The sequence below is a fragment of the Giraffa tippelskirchi genome, chromosome 9 (genome assembly GCF_054371585.1).
Source record: "Giraffa tippelskirchi isolate mGirTip1 chromosome 9, T2T-mGirTip1v1.2.pri, whole genome shotgun sequence".
Classification (NCBI taxonomy): Eukaryota; Metazoa; Chordata; class Mammalia; order Artiodactyla; family Giraffidae; genus Giraffa; species Giraffa tippelskirchi.
In genome coordinates, this window is record NC_137283.1 from 158032552 (window position 1) to 158053072 (window position 20521).

At 44.8% G+C, this 20521-nt stretch overlaps 2 long non-coding RNA genes across 2 annotated transcripts in view; one reads left to right on the forward strand and one right to left on the reverse strand.

Annotated features, from left to right (window-relative positions):
• Positions 1-7600, forward strand: part of LOC145521513 (uncharacterized) — a 21254-nt gene extending 13654 nt beyond the window's left edge. Inside the window, exons 2-3 of the long non-coding RNA XR_014065429.1 lie at positions 13-1135; positions 6714-7600. This is a non-coding gene — a long non-coding RNA (uncharacterized LOC145521513). The remainder of the gene's footprint in view (positions 1-12; positions 1136-6713) is intronic.
• The window catches only part of LOC145521514 (uncharacterized), a 23097-nt gene extending 7608 nt beyond the window's left edge, over positions 1-15489 (reverse strand). Inside the window, exon 1 of the long non-coding RNA XR_014065430.1 lies at positions 15120-15489. This is a non-coding gene — a long non-coding RNA (uncharacterized LOC145521514). The remainder of the gene's footprint in view (positions 1-15119) is intronic.
• Between the last annotated feature and the right edge of the window lie 5032 nt (positions 15490-20521).

Below are 20521 nucleotides of genomic sequence, written 5' to 3' on the forward strand. Positions count from 1 at the left end.
CTCTGGTTTCAGAAAAGGGTAAACCACAGCAAGGAGGGAAGAGAGGAAGGCCACAGTCAAGAGAAAGGCCACAGTCGGGCGAAGGCTCCAGGGGGCGAGCGGCCTCACAGGGCTGGTTCAGCGAAGGGCCAGGTTAGACTGGCAGAAAGACAGGTCTGCAGAGGGAGCTGACAAGCGCTTCCACACAGGAAATGACACTCTGGCAAGGTTCTCGCAGTTTCTGCAAGGTTCTCGCAGTTTCTGCCATGTGGCTTCTAAGTGTCAGGCCATTGAGCAACTCCCTCTCCAAAGCGTGGTTAGTTCGGTTCTTAGCAGCCCCTTTCGGTCACACAGGCTCATTAAAAACGTAGCCCAACCAACAGATCGCAGAGCGGCTATTGCGGCTACAGCGCCCCTCTGCAGAAGGTCAGGGCCTCGGGACGCCGGAGCCCGCAGGCTCCTCAGACCGCCAGGCCGCCGGAAGCGCCCCTCCTCCCGGGTCTCGGCCCCGCCCCGCGGCGCGCGAGCGTGTCCTCACCCGCGGCCGGCCAATCAGAACGCAAGACCAAAATAGCGCCGTATAAATGCGTGCCGGCCGGCACTACCGGCGCAGAGCCGCGCGCTAGGGCGGGGTTGCGCGCGCAGGTGAGCCGGGCGGGGCCGGGCCACCTGCAATAAGAGGCGGAAAGAGGCGGGCCCCGCGCACCTGCTTCCGCCTGACGTGCGCATGGAAGATAGTCAGCGGCTTGCGGCAAACAGTCGCGGAATCCGAGTTTCTGTGTGAGGAACGTGGAGCTGGCGACCTCCGCTTCAACAGGGCTCAAGGCTACACTGCTCTCACTGGTTTCCTCATCGAAAAGAAACGCCATCCGCAGCCTTGCAGGCCTGCGAAATAAAGGGCTGACCGCAGCCAACTGTCCAGCGGCAACTCCTGCCCCGCTCCAGCAAAAGTTAACTGAGCCGGGCAATTAAGCCCTGGAAGAAGTTTAAAAACGAATGGGTGTGTCACCACCCTCTGGAGCAGCCTCACAGTTGTGGGTGGGAGACAGAAGGGTTCACGCCCAACTAAGGCCGAAGGTGATGAGATAGACATGCTTCCCAGGAAGAAATGATCGATGCAGGGAGGTATTTCTTGGGGTCACTTTTCTAGGAGGAGGTGAGTTGAGATAGTAAGTGGGGAAAAAAAGGCTTTTGCGTCATACACACTTGGGTTTCAACCTCACACACCCGCTCTGTTACACTGAACTCGTCAGCAAACCTCGTCCCATCTTTAAGATGCAGATAACAGTACATATCCCATAAGGTGTTTTTGAGTAAGCCCCTCCGGAGATCATATTCATTTCTCTCTCATTTTCTTCATTCCCTCTCTCTCTTCCTTTCATCCTCTCCTTCATTTCCTTTCTTTTCTCTTTCATTCCTCATCTTTCTTCCCCCTTTTTTTTCTAATTGAGATGTAGCTTTCACACTGAACAGATCTTAAGAGAACAGCTGGGTGAGCTTTTACACGTATAATCAGCTCCCAGATCGAGATATAGGATATTTTTCATTACCCTAGGTTTCCACCTGCCCCTTCCCAGTCAATACTTCTCACCCCAGAAGGAGCCATCCTGACTTTATTACTATATATTAGCTTTTCCTGTTCTTAAACTTCATATGATTGCAGTCAAGTAGTGTGCCTTTTTCAGACTGGTTTCTTTCACCCAACAATGTTTGTAAGATTCATCCATGGTATAGCATATATCAGTAATTTGTTTACTGATGGGTAGTTATGGAAAAACGCTAACAAACTTTTGGCCAACCCAATATTACATGAGGCATACAACAGTTTGTCCATTCCATCATTGATAGGCATTTTGGTTTTCAGTTTTTGGTTGTTATGACTGAAGCTTCGAGTGAACATTCCTATGGTCTTTTGGTGAAAAAATGCACACAATCTTGTTGGGTATATAAGAATGAGTGCAAATTTTATGTCATGGGATAGGTGTATGTTTAGTTTTAATAGACACTGCCTAGCAGTTTCCCTCAAAGGTTGAATTGATATATGACAGTTATTTCACATCCTTGCCAACATTTGAAAAAAAAAATTCTTGGTGAGTATGTAGCAATATTTCTTTGTGGTTTTCACTTTTTTCTCTAATGAATAATGATGTGGAGCCCCTTAACTAACTTATTGGCCTTTTGGGTTACTTATTTTTGTGAAATGATTATTCAGATCTTCTATTTTTTAATGAGTTCGTCTGTCTTTTCTCTACAATTTCTGGGAATGCTTTATGTTTTCTGGATATGAGTCTTTTATTAGGCACATGTATTATGAATATATTCTCCCAGTCTGTGTCTTGCTTATTCCATTTATGATGTCTTTATTTTATTTTGTTGCTAAAGTGAATATACAACAACAGAGTTAAAATTTTTTTTTTCCTCAGGTAAAACAAATTCCTATGTTGCACATTTATAAAATCTGCATAGTTGTAGCAAGTGTTGTTCGCTCTACAGTTGCCTCAGTTATCTTAAAATTTGGTTAAAACACAATACCCCATCTGGAACCTTTTAAAAATGGTCAACAGGGGATATTTCTTTCTCTACATATACATATTGTGTGCTTATTACCTAGGTTTCCCTGGTGGCTCAGTGGTAAAAGAATCTGACTGCCAATGCAGGAGACTTGGGTTCAATCCCTGGATCAGGAGGATCCCCTGGAGCAGGAAATGTCAACCCACTCCAGTATTCTCACCTGGAAAATCCCATGGACAGAGGAGCCTGATGGGCTGTAGTCCATAGGGTCACAAAGGGTTAGACATGACTGAGCATGTACACGCTCATGCTTATTGCTCACCTGTTCTTGAATCTACTTTTTCCTTTACCCACTAACTTATTCATTGTAATTATTTTAGATTCCCAGTCTGATAATTCCAAGCTGTGTCATATCTGAGTCAGCTTCTGATGCTTGTCTCTTCCCACTGTATTCTTTTCTTGTCTTTTAGCATGCCTTGTAATTTTTGTTGAAAGCCAGATAATCAGCTAATAGGAACAGAGGTGACTAGGCTTTTTGTGCTAAGTTTTACGTTAATATGACCAGGAGTTGGCCTGTGTTTAATGTTTGCTTTAGCTGTAGGTACCAGGTGTTCCCTCTAGTTTCCTTAATTTTTTTATGTTTCTCTGTTGTCTTTGGATTTCCAAAGAACTTTTTTTTTTTTTTTTTTAGCCGCACCACATGGCTTGTGGGATCTTAGTCCCCAGTTAGGAATTGAACCCCGGCCATGGCAGTGAAAGTGCAAAGTCCTAATAACTGGACGACTAGGGAATTCCCCTAGAAGCTTAAGTAGAGTCTGTTTGCAGCTAGCTCTTTAATTGTAATTCCTTGTTTTCATCTAATGGAGTCCTGTTGATGTGGTGGTAAGGTGTGAGGGAAGGTGAGGTGTTATCTAATAATATAATCTCAGTTTTTCAGTGGGTCTTAGTATTTGGCCTGTGACCTTCAGAAGCAGTTCTTGGCCTTTTTTTTTCGTTTGTGTTGTTTCCCGTCCCCTTACCTGAGACTGCAAGGCTCAAGGGGGCTGGAGTTGGCTAATTGCATTTCTTTAAATTAGACGAGACTGGAAATTTCCCACAAGGGGCCGGCCTTTGTTATGGAAAACTGTGTTTCAAATGGTTACTTTTCCCCTCCCCCTGCCTGAAACCTTGGTGGGTCTCTTGGAAGTAAAATCCACCAAAGTATGGGGTGCCTCTTAAGACGTGTCCCTAGAAGAGCTGAAATCAGAAGTTCTGCTGGTTCATTTTTAAGTTTGGAAAATTTCCAGTTATCTTTCGCTTATTGATTTCTGAATTCCATTTTGGTCATAGGATGTATTTTGTATGATTTTACTTCTTTTAACTTTCTCAAGGTTTGTTTTATGACCCCAAATATGGTCTCTTTTGGTGAATATTCTTCTGGAAGAATGTATTAGGTGAAATAGTCTACAAGTACCAGTCAGGTTGGCTGAATAAAGTTATTCTTAAGTTCTGGGTCCTTACTGATTTTCTGTTTGTTCTAGTGATTACTGAGAGATGGGTGTTGAACTCTCCAGCTCTTGTTGTGGAGCTGTCCATTTCTCCTTTCAGTTCTATCCTAGTTTTTGCTGCAGGCATCTTGAAGCTCTGTTCTCAGGTGCATACACCTGACATTTAGCTGTACATTTAGAAAGGCTGAAGGACTGATGTTGAAGCTGAAACTCCAATACTTTGGCCACCTGATGCAAAGAGCTGACTCATTTGGAAAGACCCTGATGCTGGGATTGAAGGCAGGAGGAGAAGGGGACAACAGAGGATGAGATGGTTAGATGGCATCACTGACTCAATGGACATGAGCTTGAGTAAACGGGAGCTGGTGATGGACAGGGAGGCCTGGCGTGCTGCAGCCTATGGGGTCGCAACGAGACACGATTGAGCGACTGAACTGAACTGAACTAGAAAGGCTGTGTTATCATGGTGACCCTTTTGTCATTTGCAAGGAGAGTGAAGGGTCTAAGGTTTTCCCCTGCTTGCAAACAAGTTACCCTGCTACAGGTTCACAGGAACTAGCAGAAGACCCAGGCTCCTTGGTCAATGTCACAGGACTTAACTAGCCACTAAAGCAGACCTTCCCAGGTGGCACAGTGGTAAAGAATCCACCTGCCAATGCAGGAGATGTAAGAGACGTGGGACTTTCCTGAGTCGGAAGACCCCTTGAAGTAGGAAATGGCAACTCGCTCCAGTATTCTTGCCTAGAGAATTCCATGGACTGAGGAGCCTGGTGGGCTACAGTCCATGGGGTCGCAAAGAGTCAGACATGACTGAGGATGTGACTTGAGTGATGGAGCGTGCGCATGTGCACACACACCCATCTCCCAGGAGCCACAGTTTCAGCTTTTATACCCCTACACACACACACACACACACACACACCCAGGAGCCACAGTTTCAGCTTTTATACCATTACCTTGAGCCCCATTTCCCACTGAATGATGCAAAGGGGACCAGATAGCAGCAGTACCCAGCAGGGTTGCATCACAGCAGGGGATCTGGATTAGGGAACTCAAATCTCATAATGGGCAGCAGACTCCTGACCTTTGATCCAAAGGGAGATATCCTTATTATGCTGCTAAGTCACTTCAGTCATGTCCAACTCTGTGTGACCCTTTAGACGGCAGCCCACCAGGCTCCCCCGTCCCTGGGATTCTCCAGGCAAGAACGCTGGAGTGGGTTGCAATTATACTAGAATGAAAACAAACCAGCCTCTTGCTGAGAGGGGAAGCTCTGTTTCTATTTCCAGTGCTGTTGACTGTACAAACATCCTTGAAAAGATACTGCAGATCCAAGACAGTCTTTGCTTCTGCTCACAAGATATTGACAATGTTGGAGCCTTTGGAGAATTGACTTTCAACAAAATGTCCCTTTTTATTCCTAGTAATTTTTGTTGCTCTGAAGTCCACTTTGTGATACTAACCCAGCCACTCCAGCCTTCTCTTGGTTAGTATTTAAGCAGTGCATTTCCTTCTATTCTTTTATTTTTAATCTACTTATATCTTTATATTGAAGACAGGGTGTGTTTATGTGTTTTTGTTTTGTTTTATAGACAGCATATAGTTTGGTCTTGTTTTTTAATCCACTTTGCAGATATCTTGTTATTGATATGTTTAGACCAGGAGCCAGCAAACTATACCTGTGGGTGAAATCTTGCTTTTGTATTAAAAGTTTTTTGTAAATAAAGTTTTATTGAAACATAGCTATGCTCATTTGTTTATATCTTTTCTCTGGCTATTTTTCCCCTACCAAAGCAGAGGTACAGCAGAGACTATAGAAGTTCTCAAATATTTACTATCTTGCACTTAATGGAAAAAGTTTGCTGACGCATGGTTTAGGTCATTTACATTTAATAGTGTAGTTATTGATATGTCTGGATTTAAGTTATTTTAAAATTTTGTTGTTTTCTTTTTGTTCTGTTTTCCGTTCCATTATTTCCCGTTTTCTGCCTTGTTTTAGATTATTTAAATACTTTTTAGTATTCCCTTTTAATTTTCTATTGTTTTAAAATTGTATCTCTTTGTATCTATTTTAGTGATTGCTCTAGGAATTACAATATACATACTTAATATTTCATAGTCTTAATTAGAACTAATATTTTGTCATTTCCAGTAGAATATAGAAATGTTGCCACCATATAGATTACTCTCCCTCATTTATGTTGGAATATCTATTTATTTAGTTCTTCTCTCAGAAATTCTTTACAGTTTTTAACACAGAGATTGGGCACATTTTCTTGTTGTTAGAATTACTCCTAGGTATTTATATTTTTGATACTATCATAAATGGTATTTAAATAGTTTTCATTTTCAATCTTTGTTGTATATAGAAATATGATTTTTGTATATTGACCTTGTAGCCAGTGACTCTGATGAATTTATTTTTAATTCTAATAATTTGTTCATTTTTTTCTATGTAACTACAAATAGATTTACTTGTTGCCGTATAATTTTTAAACATTTTATTTCTTTTTCTTGCCTTCTTGCCCTGTTCAGGGCTTCCAGTACAATGTTGAATAGATGGGGTAATAGTGGACACTCATTCAAATGACTTGGAAAGACATGGGAGACTCCCCTTTACAGTATTCTTTTAAATTCAGCACTGTGTTTTGTTTGGTATGGTCTGACATGGACCCTGGAAGAGGCCCCTAGGAGTTGCTTATTTATTTCTAAAGACATCAATTTATTCTTTTGTAGGTTCCAGGGAGACAAGAAGTAGTTAGAGGCTCCTAACCTATGTAGTCCTTTGTTCAGATCGGGAACAGACCCTTCTTTGGTCAGACCACTGAAAAAAGAAGAGGTACTCTTTTCTCTGGAACCGTGTAGACTGGCCCATGGGTCAAGACTTGGTGAGCTGAGCGTGAGCTGGATTTCAGCTTGTCTGTCCCGGTGACTGCGCTTCTGTATGGTGCAAGTGTTCTACACTGTTGGAGGAGGAAGTCGAGCCAGAAGCCTGGAGAACACAGTCAACCTGCTGTGGGAATGTGGGTCTCGGCTTATTAGTGTCAGCACTGAAAATAGGGGGCCCATCTTTTGATGATTCCCAGGGACTCCGACCTCGAATCATGGATCTAAATCTCTGATATGCAAGTAACATTACATTCCTTACATTGCTTGTGAAACAATTTCAAATCCCAATATTAGGAAAGAGTGAGGGATTGTCATCACTCATGTCTTGTGTTTCTTAGGTGTCCTCTTCATCACTCTTCTCTGCCCCCTGCCCCTTCCTCCTAATTGGATCATACATCCATCAGCTTAGTTCATGTGGTAATTTGTATGTCCAGGGTCAGCTGCATTCATAGAAGAGCAAGGGGGCAGCATCCTGGGTTCGGAGGGTGAAATGTGAGAAGCTCTTACTCCCCTCTGCAGAATGCCTTCTACTCTCTTCTGCTCTCATCTGATGCAACCTGGGGCAGGCATCTGTTTTTGTTTTGTTGACTTGAATTTGTTTTGTTGTTGCTGTTAAGAGTGTTAAACAGCTTTCTAATATAAAATGTAAATAACACTAGAAGGAAAAACACATGAAGTCATTATCAGCTCTTAACACCATTCGGTGCCTTTATTAAAACGTTATTGTGTACTTACCACTTAGCTTTCTAATGATTCAGCATAGTTAAGTCTTGTTAGTGAGAGCAAATGGAGAGGAATGAAGAACAAGGAACACTGCAAAGGGGGTTTGTTCATTTACAGATGAGGTCCTATGCCCTGAACTGTCTTTTCCAGCTCCAGCATTAAGGATTCTCAGTGAGAGAAAAAGTAGGTGGGATGCTAAGCAGGGGTATAACCAAATGTGAGGTGACCTGGTACTGCTGGGTCCACCCACCGCACCTCCTGCTTAGGAAAAGGAACCAGGCTTCCTGGGGCTCCTTCCTATCTGCAGTGCCCTCCTCTTCCCTGGTCCCAGAGATCCCACCCCCAGCTCCCTTAGGAATTATCCAGCCTTTGCCTTTACCTGAAGAGGTGGCACTAGTGGTAAAGAACTCACCTGCCAATGCAGGAGACATAAGGGACGTGGGTTCCATCCCTGATGGGAAGATCCCCTGGAGGAGGGCATGGCAACCCTTCCAGTATTCTTGCCTAGAGAATCCCATGGACAGAGGAGCCTGGTGGGCTATAGTCCATAGGGTCACAAAGAGTCGGACACGATTGAAGTGACTTAACACACAAAGCCATGACACACTCACAAAGCCATGACAGGGACTTCCTTGGTGGTCCAGTGGCTAAGACTCTACACTCCCAATGCATGGGACCCAGGTTCGATCTCTGGTCAGGGAGCTAGATCCCACATGCCTCAACTCAGAGTGCAGGCTGCAACTAAAAAATAATTTTTAAAAAAGGATCCTCTATACTACAATGAAGACTGAAGATCCCATGTGCCGCAACTAAGACCCGGCACAGCAAAATAAATGAATAAAGCTATGACAGAATGAGCTAGCGTAGTGGGCAGCAGGGTTCATGTTGATGGCAGTACCTGTCATGAGAATTAAAGACCCTTCTCCACGCTCGGTAGCACCCCGAGCCAAGTGCAGCAACGCTTGCATCTTCGCATCATTTTTGTAACTGTTGAGTTGCCTCTTTCACACTAGGCTGCACTCTCATAAGCTCCTGGAAGAGTACATGCTGTCTCCCTTTCCTATCTTTTAAATCTCTAGCTCTTTGTACATGGTAAGTGCTTGATTGGTGTTCAGTGAATGAGCGAACGGGAAGAGGTCGGGGAGTGTATCCAGTTTCACCAGGCTTATAGGTCAGCACTGTCTTCGATTCTTTCCTTGTGTGAACCCTTCTCACCCAATGAGGCACTCAAGTCCAATGAGTCTTGTTTGACGATGTCTGTTTTTGTGGTTGGCTCCCTAAGTGCCTTCTCTCCTGGGGAGTAGCCTACAGCCCTGCTTCTGCATCACCAGGTCTCCCTTACCCATCCTGCAGATTACATCTTTCTAAAGTACAATTTCAGCTGGACTGCTCAGAACTCTTTGCTTGACGCACTGTCGCTTTTAAGATAAAATACAAGTTAATCAGCTTACTCTTCGATATCCTGCCATCCCTTCTGTCCATCAGTGTGTTTGAGTTTCTGTTCCAGCCTCTGGGGAGAAGAAGCTCCACCTAGAAGTCTCTGCTCCAGCGAGAGAAGTTTCACCATTGTCCTGCCTTCAATTACTTATGCAAACTATCTCCCTACCAGTCCCAACTGCAGATCTTCCTTGACTTACAATGAGGTTACACCTTAGAAACCCATTATAAGTGGAAAATATCCCAAGTCAAAAATGCATTTAATACAGCCAACCCACCAAACATCATAACTTAGCCTTACCCACCTTGAATGTGCTCTAAACACGTACTTTAGCCCACAGTTGGGCAAAATCATCTAGCACAATCTTATCCTACAATAAAGTATTGAAATAGTTCATGTGATTTATTGAATACAGTACTGAAAGCGAAAAACAATGCTTGTCTGTGTACAGAGTATTAGTGTATTGATTGTTGACTGTTGTCACACATTCGGTAGAAATTGTACTTCAATTTGGAATTTGGATCTTTTCCTGAGCCAGAGCTAGGCAGTGGCAGAGAGTGCTGAATGTGTATCACTTTTGAAACATCATAAAGTCAAACCACTGTAAATTGTTGTTGTTCAGTTGCTAAGTCATGTCCAACTCTTTGTGACCCCACTGACTGCAGCATGCCAGGCTCCCCTGTCCTCCACTATCTCTTGGACTTTGCTCAAACTCATGTCCATTGTGTCAGTGATGCCATCCAACCATCTCATCCTCTGTCGTCCCCTTCTCCTCCTGCCCTCAATCTTTCCCAGCATCAGGATCTTTTCCAATGAGTCAGCTGTTCTCATCAGGTGGGCAAAATATTGGAGCTTCAGCTTCAGCATCAGTCCTTCCAATGAACATTCAGGATTGATTTCCTTTAGGAATGACTAGTCCTTCCCCCTTCATGGATCACAGCCTTGTTGTGGTGAAGGGGCTTGCATAACTCAGTGAAGCTATGAGCCATGCCACACAGGGTCACCCAAGGCAGACAGGTCATAATGAAGAGTTCTGACAGAATGTGGTCCACTGGAGGAGGGAATGGCAAACCACTGCAGTATATTCTTGCCGTGAGAACCCGATGAACAGTATGAAAAAGCGGAAACTATACGTTGGGGGCCATCTGTATTAGCACCTTCTCTGAGGGCGCTACAGTCCACCTCAAACTTTCTGTTCAGTGGCACCTGGTCACCAAACTGAGGATGGAAGAGGGTCCAACCAATGTGGACATGATTTTATAATGTGGCAACAATCATGGACCATCCCAAGCAGGAACAGGGAACTTGGAGCAGTGACTAGGGTGGGAAATGGATTGGGTCAGGGTCTTAGGGTGGCAGAGTTGGTGGCAGCTGGTATTAAAGGACTGATGTTGAAGGCAATACAGAGGCTTCCTATTCTGTCATAAAACACCTATGCAGTGGTTGATTCTTTTTGCAAAAATCTACAACTAGAGCATCTGCTAAGACTCTGATCTTATACTCTGATCGCTCTCAGTGCTTTTAAACTCAGAAAGAAAGAGACTGCAGAGCCTTTCCTGGAAACAAGTGCTGAAAGCAGGGAGGAGCATGGAAAGAGAGGCTCTGATGGTCAGAGGTAACCCACCCCCTCCTTGGTGGCTCTGTGCCCAGGGCCTACCTGTGTGTAGTGCTGGAGAGAATCCAGCCTGCACATACATGCACCAGGGCACTCTTTCTTTCTTGGTATGTCTTTAGTAATCTGTTATCAAGGAAAAAGACTCCCAACAAAGTCATATTTCTTGCACAATCCTCAAGGTGATTATAACCCAAAATGCTCAAAGACCAGCGTAGGTCAACCTGAGGTCACCTAAAACCAGGCCGGATTGACCTAAGGTCAAAATTGAACAGGACCAGTGGGAACTGTTGAGCACTATACGCGTCCTGCCACGTATGCAGTGTCTGTATGTGAAGCACAAACAAAACAGCCTCCTTTTCTTATTGCAAAAATAATATGCATTTTCTGTTAAAAACAATTGAGTAAATGCAGACGAGTGAAAATTTTAAAAATCATCCGTAATTCTATTTTAGCATTCATTTTTGAAGTCTTTTTTGCTCCCTCCTTCCCTCCCTCTTTTTTCCCCTCCTTCCTTCCCCACCTTGGTTTCTTCCGTCCTTTCTTCCCCCCTCCCTCCCTTGCTTCCTTCCTTCCCTCTTTCCTTTATACCTTTGCAGTGGGAGGTATTTAACCATTATCTCTGCTTAGGAATTTCATGAGCTACATATTTGCAGTATCTGTGCTCCCCACCCCACCTCTGCCCCCCTTCTCTCCTGGGGCATACTCTCCTTCTCTAGGTCTTTTCACATCCGAGGACAATGTAAGAGGGGGTCATCCCCACGGGCAAGCACAGAGCCCAAGCCCAGCCTCAGTGAGCAGCTGCATCTTGTCGATGGCCTAAGGGAAGTCCTCCCTGGATCCTGGGGGCAGGGCTCAGCTCTGGAAGGAGCTGGAGACCTCTGGGTGTTAACTCTGTGGCCACTGGGACTGCTGCTTTCTCACACCTCTCTCCAGACGACCGACAGGTGACTGGATGCTCCGGTCTGATGCTAGAGGTGTAGAGGGGCAGGGGACAGGACATTGGCAGAAAGATTTTTACTTTTTTAAAATTGGGGTTTAAAATGCAGACAAGAAAGTGCAGGAAGACCATCCAAAGTGCACAACTCAAAACAGTTTTTTATCCGTGGGCACCTATATGACTACATCCTAGCTCAAGATAGAAAATATTCACAGCATCCGGGAAATTGTGCTTCCATTCCTTTCCCATCAATATCCATTCTCCCTGCACCCCTGCCCCCACACATGAAGGTAAACCATTTTGACTTCTTTTAGTGTGCATGTTTTTGTATCTGGCTCCTTTTGTTCAAGATGATGTCCGTGAGGACTTTCCTGGTGGTCCAGTGGCTGGGAATCCACCTGCCAGGGCAGGAGACATGGGTTTGATCCTGGGTTTGGGAAGATTCCACATGCCATGGAGCAGCTAAGCCCATGCTCAGCAACAAGAGATGCCACTGCAAGGAGAAGCCTGTGCATGGCAACTAGAGAGGAGCCTGCGATCACCGCAGCTAAAGCCCACGTGATGCAATGGAAGGTTCAGCGCAGCCCCCCCGAAAAAACTTATGCAAAATGATGTCTGTGAGATTCATCCACGTTGTTTGTTAATATCTTGAAAATATTATTTTATCTACTTCTTTATCAAAACTGGAGTCCTCTCGTGCTCATTGTTTATAACTTATATTCATTTAATACATTGGCAAGAGTTTCCCCTGTTATTAGCATTCTTCTACTATAGATTTTTTAAAGTCTGGATAATGTTCTGTATTACGTATGAGACATAATTTATTTGACCAGCCCTCAATTGTTCAACATGACATAATTTCCTTTTTAAAAAATTAGACAATAAGTCATTGAACATTCTTGCAATAAAATCTTTGTGCATATCCTAATTATTCCTTTAGGATAAACTCTCCCAGGTAGAAGCACCAGGTCCAAGGTCATACACATTTTTAAAGCTTTTTTGTCCAGAAAGGTTGTATTAAGTTTATATTAGTAGGAGCAGTGAATGACAGTGTCTCTGCTTCCTCAAATCTCTACCATTACTGGGCATTATGTTTTGAATACTTGCCAATGTGATAGATGCAACATATCTTTAAAAAATACTAGTAAAATTTAAAAGGTACATCTATCTTGTCTTAAGTTGCATTTTTTTCAACTGCAAACATGGCTGACTCCTTTTTAAAATGTATTTAATCATTTATTCTCTTTATTTTTTTTAATATTTATTTATTTTTATTTACTTGTTTGGCTGCTCCAAGTCTTAGTTGTGGCATATGGGATCTAATTCCCTGAACAGGGATTGAACTTAGGCACCTGCATTGGGAGCGTGGAGTCTTAGCTACTGGACGACTAGGGAAGTCCTCTTCTGTCTTTAGACTCCAGATGTTCGTGTTGGGCAGGGTTCAGCTGGAGATAACAGTTGCCACTCTTTCAATTTTAATGAGAAATTGCTTTGACAAAGGGAATTAGCTTCTGACAAAAATCACTGGAAGAGCTGGAGGAGCAGGACCCACATGGGCTTCCAGGACTGATTCTGAGCACAGCACCCTGGAACTGGCGCCTCCAATGAGCTGCTACCTCTGCCCCAGTCACTCTAGATTTTGGGAAGCTGCTGCCACAGGGATTGAACTCGAGCCCTGCACAGTCTTCTAGAGCTTCACCAGCAAAAACTAATGTCCTGTGCTGTATTTCCAAGACACAACATGCTATTAACTAGACAGGAACCTCTGCTAATTCTACTACCAGGACAAACACAAACAACAACGAAGTGAAAACAGCCCAAATACAAAATAGCTAGAAATGCTGCTATTTCATTTGTATTTGTAGTCAAATGCTGGTATTACATTTCATTTCAAATGTAACAAAAATCTTTTAAATACCTATTTGAGGTCAGAAGATGATCAGGAAATTTTCAAGGGTCACAAATGGAAAGGGAGCTGGAAATGGGAGTTGTAGGCAGATGCTGAAGCTGCTGCCATGTGGAGGGTATTTGCCAATCTGGTAACCTAAATGCTTGGATGGCCCCTTAAGCTTGGTAAACAAGGTCCTGGTGGCTCATGCAAGAAGGGAGACAAGACAAAGAACTCCGCTTACATAGTTCCAAGACCTTCAAAGGGCTACATCCTCCGGGAAAAGAATGGATAAAAGAAAAAGATCTGATTTTTAGCAAAGAGAAATAACAAGGAAATTTGTCTTTGCCCATGGTCTGAGTGGGGGAGAAAAAAAATAGCTTCTAAGAATTTGTTGCCACACATTTCCACTTGTATGGGCTTGGAGTTTGAGGTCTGAATCAACACTGAGTCTTTTACCATGGAAAACTGTGAACAATGGAAATGTCTATCATCAGGAGAATGGATAAAGAAATTGTTATCCATTGAATAGCAGTGAAAATGAATGAGCTGGAGCTATGGTGGTCAACATGGAGAGATCTCACAGTGTTAACTGGCAAATGTGAGTTGCAGAAGCAGGCATTCAGTAAACCAGTGCCAGTGTTAGACTGGGGCAGCTGGGACCTCTGTCCTGGGTCCTCCTGTCTAGGAATCCCTGCAACCTGGAGGGACTGCCCCCTTCTCCACTCCTCAGGACCTGGGACCAGCTCTCTGGGCAGGGCGTTCTGAGCTTGGATGGAGACCTGCCCTCCTTCCCAACCTCTAGTGCAACACATAAGGTTGACCAGAAGCCCTGAGGTGCCCTGGACTGTGCCTTTCTCAGACTGTGGGCAGACTGCTCCTACTGGGTGTGAACTTCACAGAGCAAGACTGGGCTGCCAGCAGAGGGCTGACACACTATTTTGGGCAACTCAAGGGCCCTGCAAAAAATATTTGCCCAGGACCCCACACATCTTGGCGCAGCCCTGTGGTATCATATTCAGATGAGGCTTTAAAATGTACATAACAATACCTAACTAGTGGTTAGTAATGGATTTCCCTGGTGGCTCAGTGGTAAAGAATCTGCCAGCTGTTGCAAGAGACAAGAGTTCAATCCTTGGGTTAGGAAGATCCCCCAGATAAGGAAACAGCAACCCACTCCAATATTCTTGCCTGGGAAATCCCATGGACAGAGGAGCCTGGTGGGCTACTGCTCATGGGGTCACAAAGAGTTGGACACAACTTAGTGACTGAACAACAGGTGATTAATGATATATACATGATTAGTAGAAGAAGAACATGGAAATGAAGACACTCAGTTCCAGATAGGAGTTGCTTCTTGAAGAGAGAGAGGAAAATTAGGGTTATGCTGGGAACTGTTTGAAATGTTTTATTTCTTAAACTTGGTGGTGGGGAATAAAATGTATTGATTGTATGACTTTTTATGTCTTTCCATAGGTTTGAAATATTTCATTAAAAAAGGGACGACTTTCTTGGCAGCCCAGTGGTTAAGACTCTACCTATCAAGGCAGTGGGTATGGGTTCTATCCCTAGTCAGGGAACTAAGATCCCACAAGCCAAGTAGTGTGGCTAAACAAAGAAAGAAAGAAATGGAGAGAAAGAAAAGAAAGTACCTGCTTTCTTTGGTAGGGGCTGGTGGACGGGTAGGTGGGCTTCAGCGACACTCTTAGACAGGTTCTGCATCCTGTGCGTTCCCCCTGAGAAGATCCTGGTCCTCAGCACTTTTCCTCTCCAGCTTAGTGGTTTAGGGTGTAAACGGATTCTTGTGTGATTCACTCATGCTTCTGCTAGTCCCTTCACCAACAAATACTTGTTAAACACTGATATCTTGCAAATGGAAAGAAAATTCCACAGTAAAGTGTGAAAGTCATCCAGAATCCTGAATCTTGGATAGGACCCCTGTGAAAAATAGTTCTATATTGAAACTTTAGAGTTAATGTAATCATGTGTATGTGTGTATGCTGAGTTACTCAGTTGTGTCCTACTCTTTGTGACCTCATGGACCGTAGCCCGCCAGGCTCCTTTGTCCATGGAATTTTCCAAGAAGAATACTGGGGCAGGTAGCCATTTCCTCCTCTAGGGGATCTTCCTGACCCAGGGATCGAGTCCCCGTCTCCTGCATTGTCAGGCGGATTCTTTACCACTGAGCTACCTGGGAAGCCCAGATTTAATCATAGGAAATTTTTATTGCTTTGATTTGAATCTTAAATATTTAAACGTAGGAGTTTTCACTTGGTGATTGTTTCCAGTCTCCAGTGATACTGATACATGGACAGGAAAGAAATCTCTGAAGATAAATAAACCACTGGGAAATGGGCCCCTTGCTAAGTTCCCTTCTGGAAGTGACGCCTCCCTGTACTGCAAACATTTTCTCCTCCGTGTGGTTTCAGTTCCAAGCCAAACCAGTTCTGCAGCATGCTTCTGTACCTCTCTGGAAACTGATCTGAATCAGCCTGCCAGGGCTTTAAAAACCCATTTGCTTTTTTCATTTCTTAAAAGCCTCTTTTGAAAGCCTTTGAGTGAATCATCAAATTAACATCTAAAAAGACTTAGCAGCAATTGAGTCCAGGAAGGCTGGGGGCTTCTAAACAAACACTCCATAGCTGACCTGAGCTGCTGGACTTGGGAAAGGGCTTTGCAGGTGGAAAAAGGGTGGCTGCTGGGAGGTGGAAGTACCCAGGCAAGGGGTAGTAGGACCTGGGGCTTGAGCCCCTGGCTCCCGCCTTCCCGATCCCCATCCCCTACTCTCCCCCACAGTCTCAGGACACCTGATTAGACAGCAAGCCTCCCTCCCTCTCTTTTGTATTTAAGCCTTTCTCTTGCTCTGCTCTAAGCAGATCTCAGAAAAGCTTTAACAAAAGAAAACGGAGCCTGTTTTAGCTACTCTCACTTCTCTAAATTTTTGGTGGCTTCACTTAGGTGTAAAATATTCTTGAATTTACATTTTCGATTCTGTTTCACACTTGTTCTATGCAGTGTTAGTCTTTTCTTTACGATGAAAAGGAAGAGATTGAGCTCAGAATTCACAGTCGAAGTGTTTAATTGATCAGAATTTAGTTTAGATTTCAAGAACACGGTTGTGAGGCTTTCAGCTCTTTTGGTTTGGCCCTAAATTTGTCTTTATCTCTTTTATTTCCTATATCTTCCCAGCTCTATGGACCTCTTTGAGAAGAGGGCTATGAGAACGGTAGAAAGTCATTTATCATTATCCTGACCTCTGATTATTGAGTTTCTTGCGTATTTAACCCTCAGGAAAAAGCTGAGCCTACCTCTGATCCTTAGAAATTCAGGTGACCTGGTGGGAGGGAAAACGATAAATCATGTTTCTCCTTTCCCTGACCTTGTTACATGTCATAGTCTCTAATGATAACACCAAAAATAACAGCTTGCAATTTAGAAGTGGAGGCATTGGAGAGAGATGAGCCAGTTTCTCCTGGAAGCTCTAGCAGGTAAATGGCAATCTCAGTGTGCATTTGGTGAAGAATGGCTGCTTTCTAAAGACAAACACACTTTGGGTCAAGGGGCTTGGAGACTGGACTTGGAAATATGAAAGATGTTTCGAAGGCAAAATGCGCTGCTTCCGTGGTGTGCCGAGTGTCTTCAGTGGACAGATGGGAGTCTGAGAAGCAATGCGGAGTCCTGGTTGCTACGGTTCCTGGCACACTTCTTCCACATTGTCCGGTAAAAGGAACAACTCTGGTTACCGTCATTCACTCTGTGTGACGTACAAAGGCACTGGGGTGAACTCCCTTGCTGGGTGTACACGTGGTGGCCTGGGTGCCCAGGAAAGCAGATCTGTTCCTTTCTTACATTATCCTTAAGACTCAGCTAATTAGAAAACTCACTCCCTAGACCTTCCGGGGGGCTTCCCTGGTGGCTCAGCGGTAAAGAATCTGCCTGCCAATGCAGAAGATGCAGGTTCGATCCCTGGATTGGGAAGATCCCATAGAGGAGGGCATGGCAACCCACCCCAGTATTCTTGCCTGGAGAATCCCATGGACAGAGGACCCTGGTGGGCTAGAGTCCATAGGGTTACAAAGAGTTGGACAAACAACAACAACAGGCCTTCTAGGACTGTGTGGTTCTGGTTAAGGGAATGAGATGGCTGTTGGGAGATTACCCAACAGTAGTTTAAGTAAGTGTACTTAGCCACTCAGTCATGTCCAACTCTGGGATCCTATGGACTGTAGCCCTCCAGGCTCTTCTGTCCATGGGATTCTCCAGGCAAGAATACTGGAGTGGGTTGCTATGCCCTCCTCCAGGGAATCTTCCTGACCCAGGGATGGGACTCGCATCTCTTATGTCTCCTGCACTGGCAGGCAGGTTCTTTACCACTAGTGCCACCTGGGAAGCCTACGGTCTACATGTATGAATTCTGCTCTTTTCCGTAATGGGGGATACAGCCCCCTACCTCCATTGCCATGTGGTGACACAGCACCTCTGAGGGACCCACGCTCAGTGGACAGTGGCGGGGCTGAGCTCCTGGCTGCTTTGAGGCTAGTTCTCCTTTCTCCACTGCTGGGAGAGATGGTTAATGCTGCTGATCATTTAGCACTCCCAGCTGTTTTGGGGATTCCCCCCCACTGCCCCAGACATTTTAGTCATAGCTCCTTGAATTGCAGGAGGAAAGGCCAAATTTTGTAGACACTGCCAGCCAGCTGGGCTGTCCTTCTGGGCTTTCAGGGAGCCAGCTGTCCTTGGGGAGGGGGGGGGGAGGCAGGATGAGGTCTCTCCCGGACTAAACTCCAGTCAGGCTCTTCTGAGCTCATTTTCAATGAGGCCCGAGACTGGGGGCTTCTGGGGAGGCTAACGTCATCCTCGGGCTTCCCAGGTGGCGTTAGCAGTTAAGAACCTGCCTGCCAGTGCAGGAGACATAAGGGACTTGGCTTCGATCCCTGGGTTGGGAAGATCTCCTGGAGGAGGAGGGCATGGCAACCCACTCCAGTATTCTCGCCTGGAGAGTCCCACGGACAGAGGAGCCTGGTGGGCTACAGTCCCTAGGATTGCAAAGAGTCATACACAACTGAAGCGACTTAGCACGCACATATGCAGGTCAGTCTCGCCAGAACCCCAGCATCAACATCTCATCACCCTTGAAATCTGACCAAATTCTTCATCCCTCCAGCCCCCAGGGGACTGATATCCGATCAGCCCAACCTGCCTGCGGCAAGAATCCTGTCAGGATGTTTTGGCCAGAAATCCTCTTGCACCCTGATGTTTCCTCTTTGTAATTTTCCATGTATTTCCCCTCATCTTGCTCCTTGGCTATAAATGAGCACTTCTCTTTGTATCCAGAGTGGAGCCCACTGTCTCCCTATTACAAACCCCATTGCAGTGGGCCCTGAGACAGTGATCACAGTCCCAAATAAAGTCTGCCTCGCCACCCTAACAAGTATCAGAATTATTTCTTTAACTGTGGATGAATTAGTCACTGTGTGCCAAGTGAGACTGGAAAGTTGCTGGTGTTTATGGGGACTTGCCTGATGGTCCAGTGGTCAAGACCTCGCCTTCCTGTGCAGAGGATGTGGGTTCGATCCCTGGGCGGAGAGCTAAGATTCCCCCATACTTTGGGGCCCCAAAACCAAAACATAAAACAGAAGCAATATTGTCACAAATTCAATAAAGACCTTAAAAAATGGTCCATATTAAAAAAAAATCATAAAAAAAGTAAGTTGCTGATATCTGTCTTCTGTGTTTTGCCATCAGAGAAGTTATTTTTGGTACATATATGATAGGATAAGCTATTGAAACATTATGTTTTGACTTGTTCTTTGGGAAGTCTGAAAGAATTCCTTTTCTTATGCTTAGAAATATAGCCAAACATTTAATGTCCTGAGGTCTAGGTCAAGGAATGCCAGATTTGATTCTCACAAGTAGGTAACATAAGTTTGTGAAGTGGCCCGTGGCAGTAATAGGGAAGAGTGGAGACTGGAGCAAAGCAGAGAGCACAAGTCTCATGAAAAGCCACTTAGCTCCAATCGGTTATGGCTGTGGGCCTGTAAGTCTGACATTCCAGAGCACTTGATATTTCAATAAAAGAAAGGAAGCTGGGTTTTGACGTGAAAATTCCCCATTTGTATGTGTGTGTTGGCAAGTAACAAAAGCAAACAGAGTGTGGGGTGAAACAACTCCGAGTTTTGCCTTCGGGCGTCTGGTTGGTAATATCTGGGCTGGGGTCTGATCGCCCCCTCTGGTTGGGGGAGGGCAGTTATGAGGCTAAAGTTAGGCCTGCACCTTCTCCACCACCAGTGAAGGGGAGGAGGCTGCTCTGTAGACAAGAAGAGGGCAGTGTCTCACCCTGGACAGGGGGTGGATGGCTTGAGTTTAGGCCTCTGGGGGTTTCCACCCGGGCAGGGGGACGGGGGGCGGGGGGAAGAACTGTGCCTTCTGTATCCGCAATGTCTTGGATGGGTCAGCTGATTTATGTGCTCCCAAGAGCAGCCTGCCCCACCTGGAAGCCTTGGCTTGGCTCTTCATCCTGACACTCAGCCAGAGAGAAGTGGACACCTACCTTCATGAGGACCCTGTGGGTCAAGGGTGGGAGCCCCAGATCCCTAGGTCGTTCCTCAGGCCTCTGCTCCTGCTTGAGCCCAGGGCCACACAGAGAGGGGAATTCACAACACGCCTGCAGGCTGGATTTTCTGCCAGGTTGGTGGCAAGACATACAGAATTGGTTTATAAAACAGAGATGCAAATACATGCTGGGTATCTTTTCATTTGTTTCTTTTGTGGGTTTTTTTCCTATTTTTGGCTTCCTTTTTTAAAAATTGGAAGTGTGGTTGATTTACAGTGTTTCAGCTGTACAGCAAAGGGATTCAGTTATATACATATATTACTTTTTCAGATTCTTTTCCATGATAGGCTATTACACGATACTGAAGGTAGTCCCCTGTGCTGTAGAGTAGATCTGTGTTGTTTATCTATTTTATGTATAGTAGTGTGTATCTGCTAACCCCCTACTTCTGATTTATCTCTCCCCTGCTTTTTCCTTTGGTAAACATAAGTTTGTTTCCTA